This window comes from Drosophila sulfurigaster, chromosome 3 (assembly GCF_023558435.1).
Source record: "Drosophila sulfurigaster albostrigata strain 15112-1811.04 chromosome 3, ASM2355843v2, whole genome shotgun sequence".
Classification (NCBI taxonomy): Eukaryota; Metazoa; Arthropoda; class Insecta; order Diptera; family Drosophilidae; genus Drosophila; species Drosophila sulfurigaster.
In genome coordinates this window covers 46,847,345-46,856,690 of record NC_084883.1, presented here as the reverse complement: position 1 = coordinate 46,856,690, position 9,346 = coordinate 46,847,345, and positions in this window count along the sequence as shown.

Below are 9,346 nucleotides of genomic sequence, written 5' to 3'. Positions count from 1 at the left end.
TTTATTTCACTGAATACATTCTTTCGTTCGTTCCTTTTTGATCAGGGAACTAGGTCATTCGATTCGTTCGTTCGAATCGTTCATTTCGTTCATCGTTTGTTATCGATTATAGTTCTTCGTTCTTCGATAATTTTAGCGTTGCCAGATCAGTTCAAATAGATGACGATAGAGGAAGAAAACAGACCGAAAGGAAAGAAGAGCGAAAATAGAACATGTGAAGCAGAACATGTAAACCAGAAACATAACAAAGATCACATGAAAACAACTGAACAAGAACGAACAATATGAAAAGTAAACAACAAAATTCAACAAGTTAACAAAAAAGAACGATGAAGATTAACTTTTTCAGTTCGTTTACTGTAGTCGATTATTTGTGTTCGAACAAGACACATCTGCTTTTTGCTTTCTTTATATATTTTATTTAATTCCTTTGCAATTCGATCGTTTTTATGATTTGTTCGCGCCGCCCTCTTCGGGCTTAGCATCTGTAAAAATGTCGTTGCATAACATTAGGCGCAGCGTTGTTGCCATTTGGCTATTTCCGTCTTTGTTTTCCTCTCTTTGCTCTCATTTCGTTCGTTTGCGCGCTCTCTTTCCCGGTTGCGCCTCGTTTACGTAATCCATATAATTTTTGTTGCCTACTTTTTTATTACCATTTGCATTATTTACATTTTTTTATCGAAGATTTCCCGGCATTTTCACACATATTCAGAAGCACTTGTATGGGTGTGTGAGTGGGCGTTGGTATGGGCGTGACCATCTTTTTTTTTGGTGGGAAGGAGGGGGAAGGTGGGCGTAAACCAAAAAGGATTATTATCTTTTTGACATTTTGCTAACGCAATTCGTTTGCCACTTTGCATCTAAATCGAAATTACAAGCACATTCAACACGCATGCATACACACACACACACATCGACACACCCATGCCACCCACACACGCGTACAGTTGTAAGTACCTATCGAGTCATAAAACATGAACAAGGCATCAACTTCCGCCCCGCTTCCTTCTCCTTCCTCCTCCGCCATCATTTCGCTGCCTTCGCGCTTCGATTATAATCAGAGTCTTGTTATTGTTGTCGTTGCTGTTGTTGTTGCTTTTGTTGTTGCGGCATTAACCTTAGGGTTTAATTTGTAGAAACTTCCGTTTGTGTTTAGGCAATATGCAAAATTACTTAAATTGCGATTTCCGACCATTTCCGTTTGATTTCTGCCGCCCTCGTTAGCGCTTAAAATGTGTTTCGTTGTGTGAAATTTAATTGAAGTTCCTCGCTCCGTTTCGCTCTCTCTCTCTCTCTCTTGGTCTTTCGCTATCTCTCTTTCTCAAGCCTTTAAGCGGTGTCTGGGTGAAATGAAAAAGAAACTCGAGCTGAAGTTGTGCACATGTCTTTGGTCATTGTTTCAATTGTTGCCAAATTCGCCAATTCACCAATTCGCAATCGCAATATTCAAAGGCGTCTCTTGTTTGTTCAGCTGTGAAAATTACTTGTGGGCAAAAGTCAAAAACTTGAAAATTAAGCGAAAAAGAAAGAGAACGAGAGAAAAGCTCGGCTGTTGAATGGTATAAAATCGACTAAAAGATGCCTTGTAAAAGCTTTTTTGAAATTGAGTTGCGACTGCATTGTTTTTAGACTAAAGAGAAGATTCCTTTTTGGTGCGTTTTCAATGGGTATAGAAAACAAGTTTGTATGCGTGCATGGTCGTTACTGTGTGTGTGTTAGTGTGTGTGTGGTTGCGTTTGTGTGCGTTCTAATCCACATTTAACCTTTGGCAGCCATTACAAACGTCGGATGGCGGGATTGCAGCCAGCTGCAATGGACAATATCGATTGACCCCGTTTTCCATTTTCGATTGCAATTCGTTTCAGTTTCATGCACTCACAATCCAAACCCCAACCCCATACCCGACCCCAACCCCTACCTCAGCCCCAAATCCGAGCCACAGAGCTAGCTGCAGCTTCAGCTGCTGTAGCAAAGAAAACATAATTTACTTCCGCCTGAGCGCATTGACTTTTGGAATTCATTTAACGCCGAGCTGCAATGCAAGCTGCTGCTGATGCTGTGCGAGTGTGTGTGTGTGAATGTATGTGTGTGTGTGTATGACCATGCTGACCATGCTTAAATGCGGCTCATTTATCAATTGCTACTTAGCATTGTCCATTTCAACTATCCACCAGTTGCTGTTGCTCTACCATCACTCAGCTAGCCAGAGAAGATCGAGGATGGCAGGAAAGATGGGAAGATACAGGGGATGGTGGATGCAGGGGAGGGAAAGGGGTTCAGATTCACCCAGTTGGAATAAGGTCAACTGCGTTTTCTTCTGCCGTTTCCGATTTCCGTTGCTGCACTTCAAAAATTGACTTTTACAAGAAAACAATTGCACTGCTGATAAGTGGTCGGACGTAGAGCAAGAGAGAGGGAGAGAGAAGGAGTGTAGGAGTGCGAGTGAGATGGCCAACGAATAAGGCACGTCCTCAAGCATGTCCACGGACCACGTTCACTTCCATATCGTCGACGTCGAACACTTTAACATCCACGTCGCCAGTTGTCGCAGTTGGGAAATAAAGGCAACACAATGAAACACACTGTGCAAAGTAGTTGCAACAAAACGAATGCTGAATACACTTTAAAGTAGACTGATAGAAGCAAATTTAGAAAATAAGAATAGAATAATAAGTTATTAAATTGAAAGAATTTATAAGTGGAGTAAAAGTATTAGAAGTAAGTAAAAATCTAAAAAAAAATAAAAAGAAAATATGTAAATTTAAAAATATATATTTTTTTATAACATAACACGATGAAGACCAAATCCGTACCTCCAAATGGATTAAAGAAAGTATTCTTATAAATACAGGTAGGTCTTTAGTAATCAAAATTAGTTTTTTAAACTTAAACTTTAAAGTAAATATTTAAAATTATAGCAGGCCATTGTGATATTAACATAACTAAAACCTAAGACGAATTGAGTACTGTTAAGATATATATGATGCTAAAGGAAGTATCAGGACGTCTGTGTACACAAGTTAAATAAAGAGGACGTGCGCTCACAAATTATATGAAAATAAAACTTGGTCAATAATATATTTATCATAAATTTATTAGCCATACGGATTTTATACCTTTCACTTGTACGAAAACTGAAAACATTACTTCACTTATTATAAATTTATTTATTATCAAGCTTGAATTCGCTTCACCTTCTTTCATGAACCTTAATTTGAAAGGTGATTAAAACTTTATGAATTTAACGATTTACTTTGAATTTGAATTTTAATGTTATATCTCTTCGTTTAATTTTCATATATATTATGGTTTTGTGTTTGCGATATTTGAATATATTGTAATCACTCTGTTGACACTTTTGTGTTCTCTTTATGTATTAAAAAGGTATAAACTTATAATTTTCTTCTACGGTTTGTGGCAGTTTATTAGGTTAAGTGTATCGGTTAAATTTAAAATGCGAAGAGTAACTATTAGTCGGCTAGTTAGTCAAGAAAGTTGTCAAGTCGGAAGCGGCAACAGAGTACACTTTCTTTTTGTTGAGCAACTTGTTAAAAGGTAGACTTCAGTTTACAATCTTGGTTCTTCGGCCAGAGAGAGCATTACCTTATACCACTCGTTGAAAGCGACTGCCTGCCTATTAAGCAAATTGAATTGCGAGCAGGGTCAACTCAGGCGGAGAGGAGCGAAATCATCGAGAGGGCTTTAGGAGTCAACATATGGTCATTGAATTCAGTTAAACAAGTGCCACTAACAATTGCGATTGAGTTGAGTATCATTTGAATGGGAATTGGAATAGAAGAAATACCTCCCTAGTCTTCGCTATTCAGTGAATGCTATCGCTAGTAGGAGATTCTCGACCTCTTCTATGCTTAATGACTTAGTTATTATGCCCTATTGCAAGTGTAAGTAGGGTTGAATGGCATTTGCAGTGAATTCGCAACGATTTTTGCGGTTAAGTGGCATTTCGCTTCTGTTGATGTTGCTACAAGGTTTTTTTTTTTTCCCTACTGTTGTTCTGTATTCGTTCTCGTTATCTGGCCAAGAGAAATTTTCGTTTTTTTTTTTGTGCAATTTCTTTTGGTCATTTGTTTTATGATTGCTTTCGTTATGTTGACCCAAGTCGAAGGCCTGAGAATAGCATTTGCTATTGCAATTTCAATTCCAATATTTGGAATTTTGTATTTTGAATACTAACTGGCATTTATTTTAGTTGCACACACAGATCCTGCACAGCCTACCTTTCGGTTAAGGCATAACTTAATTATGAGCATTGAATAAGAAATTTTAGCATTTTGCATTTTTCATAAACTTCTAATTGAGCCATTGAGCTGTCTACGCATTCTGGAGCACCTGCTGTTCCTTTCCTTTCCTTTCCAAATGCAAATGCAAATTTCAATTGCCAATTTGTTATTGAAATATTTTCTATGGCTAATGAATTGTACAATGTGCTGAGCAAACAAGAATCTCTATGTCCTGGCTTGCCATTGTTTGGGTAATAGCCTTCAATATTTAATGCCAATTTATGATGCATTGTGTCTTACAACAACGAGGACAACGAGGACAACAAAACGACTCGCTCGCTCCCTCGCTCGCTCGACAACTGTGTGGATATGTTGCATCAATTAAAGGTAATTCATTCATGTGAATATTGCATGACATTGCCAGACAAAGCTTCTCTACTTCTATCTAGTTGCAATTGCAACAAAGGGAGGTGAAAGAGGAGGTGAAAGAGCTGCATGTGATAACTTTCAGTTTGTAATATGATATGCAAATGCCTGTGGAACAACAATGCAAACGACGCAGTACACTGCGAGAAATCTAATTAAGTATTCTAATTGTTTAAATGCCAAACCAGGATTTCTCGCAGTGCATTCGACAACAGACTCATGTGCACAGCTAAGTCTCTCTCTATGCAAAGTGGAACTTGTTGGAATTGAAATGCATCTACTCTAAGCATTTCGCACCTGCCCTGTGTTCACCTGCTCTGATGATAATTGCAAGGACTGTAGATATCGTAATTTGTGCTAAAGTCGGACTGCAGTTAGCATTAAGAACAATGTCTAATTGTTCTCTATTTGATATATGTGGATAATTTGATTTAGTTCCACCAATTACAATCACTTCAGTTCGTCTGCAAATGTGTGATTTAACATAATTACGAAAAGCTGAGTGAAATAAATTAGTATAAATTCAATTTTGAATACTAATGTAATATACCAACAAAACTAAGATATATCAAATATTTGGTATATTGAGAGATATTCTCAGCGGAGCTGAGCTGAAAAAATATTAAAATATACTGAATGAAATATTTGGTGTATTGATAGTTATATTCTGAGCTGCATCAGTGTGTTACAAATTGTATTTTGTCTGTCACAATAATATACCGAAAAAAGTCTTAAAACATACTGGATAAAAAATTTGGTATATTAACAGATATATGTATATGCAAGGCTGAGCTGTAAAAAAGTATTTTTAATTGTATTTTGCATTTTAGCATAATATAATACAAAAATACTAAAATATACCGAAACAAATATTTGGTATATCGATAGACATAATAAGCAGATCAGAGCTGACACAAAGTATTACAAATTGTATTATGTGTCTTAATATAATATACCGAAAAAAGTATTAAAATATACCACAACAAATATTTGGTATATTGATAGATATAGTCAGCAGAGCTAAGCCGATACAAAGTACTATAAATTGTTTTCATTCTGAGAAGCACAAGAGAACTTAAGTTTGTTCAACTTCTTAAATACTTGATACCATAACAATTTCAGCTCACCTTTAACATTCATTCTTTGGAATTCTTTTGTGTACTTTAAGCTCTCAGCTCAGCCCTATTGACTTCAATTTTGCTTGTTCTATTAAGACATGATATTTGTGTGCTGCGCCTTTGGTATATATGTACATATATATAGAACAGCTGTCGCTGGGCCAACATTTGAGGCCAAGTCGTATTACCACACTGACAATTGCTAATAAAATCAAAAGTTTGTGCAACGCCCCCCTCATCGCACATTGTCTAGTTCAGCTTTTTCAGCTTGTTCCCGCCCCCCTTTATTCAATAAACGTAACAGTCAACACACACTCTGGACGACCCCAGATGCGACCCTCCCACACACACACACACACATACACACAGACAGTGACTGAGTAACTTGCTGAATAAATAAAAGTCGGAGAGCTTGAAATATATATATAGTAGTAGAACACTGTTCAAAGTTTTGTTTGGCGGCCGTGTCCGTCTCACCTGGCGATGGCGATAGCAGGAGGTTGGAAATTTCGCAAAATATTTGCATGCTAAACTTTAGTCATAATTCCAAAGGAGCTGCCTTCGTCTCTCTCTCCTATCCTCACTTTCCGACGGTTTCTAAGTTGTGGGATTGCCAGGCACTTTAGCGTTTCTATTTGCTTTGTTGGACTCTTTTTGGAAAACGCCTGCGGCATCGTCATCGGCATCGGCATCGACATCGTCATAGATATAGATACATATATACATTGGCAACGGCTTCGCTTTCATCATTTTTCGCAATTCGCATTCGCATTGCCGTTTACATTCACATTCGCCTACTATTGCCTACTTTTGGGCGCTCGCTGTCTATTGATTTTTGGCACTGCACGAGCACTTTTTTTTGACACGTGGCGTCGAGTTCAGATAGCGAGAGCAAGAGGCATTCAGATGGCAACAAAACTATGTGCACAAATACAAATTTCAATGCTGCCCAGAGGAGAAAGAGTCCAACTAAAATAAACTGCAAACAGCTGTTGAGCTTGACAAGTCGAATAGGGTAGACTCTTTATATTATATTTCATGTTAACTATTTGTGTTAGCAATTAAATAAATATAGATTTAATAGCATCCAAATAAAAGCTTAGAATATTTTATTATGCTTTTCAATGCAATTTCACAGATGACAAATATAATTATCCGAAAACTTTACATTCTTAAGTGAATCAAGTTTTTATATACACTCAAATAAAGTTTTGACCACTTTTAAAACCAATAACTTATACTTTCTTTATAGTTGGAAAATTTGTATAATAGACTTTGCTTTAACTAAAAAATGTATGTATATATTTGTGCTATTTTCTTTTGGGAATTATTCATATAATCACTTTCATAGTTCAGAAAGCTTAGTGGAAGACAATTTATATTAAGCTTTAAAAGCAATATTTTCAATGTTGCTTTTTATTATTGTTTATGAAATTCGTCTTTGCTTAATGTAGTTTAATAGCTTTATTCCCGCCTTCAAGTTAATCATTTCTCTCCTCAATTGAAGCACCTTCTCGTCATTCTTTGATACAGTTTGGCTCAAGTGGAGTGCTTGATTTATTGTACCCTTTTAGGCAAACTGATTTTTGTGTAGTGTGCTTTTAGGCATCATTGGAGTGTAAAAAATGATTTTTTAAACACACACAGCCACAGCCACGACGCACACCAACACACACATACTGAAAACGCGTTTTGGCTAACATGAAAGCTGGCATTTGCTGGCAATAAATGTTTGCGGTTTCAATGTTCGAATGGGCACATTTACACTCCAGCACACACACACACACACACAGCCTCTCACACATACAGTTTTTGGTAAAAACCGTTTTGACCACAAGAGCCGTAATTTTTCGGTTACTTTCTATGGCCGAGGCCCTAAAAGCACTTGGCTAAAGGAATGGCAATGGCTTTTGGGGCCATGTTTAGACTACAAAAATTTAAATGCCCAGCACTTATTGCATCTCAGCGCTTAGTATTCAGTGTTCAGTGTACAGTGTTCAGTTTGTAGTGCTCTACTCTCTATTTTCTGCTCTGTGTTCTGTGTTCTCTGTAGTTTTGCTGGCAATCACGCAAAATGCAGTATCTGAAAATTTTGACCTTGCTGAGCCCAGCCAGCCAGGTGCACCAACTGAGCCCTGAACTGAAACTTGTTAGTTGGCATTTTGGCAAATGCATTCAAACACTGCTGCTAAGCACTCAACACTCCTCCATTGCCCACATTGCTGAATGTGTGCGGCTTCTCTGCTCTCTTCCACTCTTCACTCGCTGAAGCCTCAGTCAAGTACGCTTTTTGGGGGCGTGTCTCTAAGCAAACTAAACGAAGCGTGCGCCTCTCGAGTCACAATGCTCATGCATATATACAAGTATTTCTTTTTTTTCTCTTTTTTTTTGGCACGCACTTCGTCCGTAAAAAGTGGCAGAAAGGCTTTTGTGGTCAGGTAAAACCGTTAGGGCTTTTGTTCTGAATTTGTTTTCGGCCACGTTTGCGTTTGACATGCATTGACTATGCATAACTGAAACCTCCAAATGGGGAACTGAACTGGCGTCGCCCTGGCGGCGTCTCAGTTTGCACAAATCCGCGCTGCAATCTGCGTGATCTTGGTTTGGAGTGGTGCCAAAAACACAACACTCCTCCCTCTTCCTCTCTCGCATACAGAGAGAGAAAGAGAAACAGAAAAAAACAAAGTGCTTGTTGTAATCTAGAAAAAACCGAAATGCTTGGATGACTGTACCAGAGGGCGTCGCTAGACTTTGTGCATGTCATAGAAACAACTTGAAATAATGAATATTAACTACTCACTCGAAGCAGTAGGGCAAGCGTTTTGGGAGCAAGACGAAAATCCAAAACGAAAACCAAAATGAAAACGAAAACGAAAGCATCATGCAAATAGTTTGTCCTCTTTCACAGTTTTACTTAAATTGCAAATGATTCTAGAGTACTACCAAAGTAGTGGAAATGGGATATAATATTTAATTTAGCAAAGACGAATTTACTATTTCTTATATAATTTCATTATTTATATTTGCCTTCAGCGATGGCACATCCGATTTTATACCTTAGCGGCGACATATCTCTCCCTGTATATCTTTACTAGTTGAAAATACAAATTACATTTGTATAATACTAGTGCCTAATGATCCAAAGCAAAATAGCTTCCCCTTGGAATAAAGCAATGCGGTATTACTCTTAAAATAACCCATATTAATATAATAAAAATATACCAAAGCATATATGTACTTCCAATGTAGATTTACTATTACAGTGCGATATTATTTTTAAAAAAAGTGTGGTATTGTTTTTAAAATAAACCAAATTTAAATACACTTGGCCCTCGCTTAACACGGGGGCTACGTTCCTAAATCCTCGTGTTAAGCTAAACATGGATTCAGTACAAAAAAAATTCAAAATTGGAAGCAAAAAAATTTTATTTTTTTTTTTTTTAATTTGGTCTGTTTTTATTAAAGTCTCATACATTTGTTCAAAATTAACCAAAAGGTGTTATGCATATGCCTTTAATAAATGCATATGTTAACATTCATATTTTCAAAATGAAAAGTTGG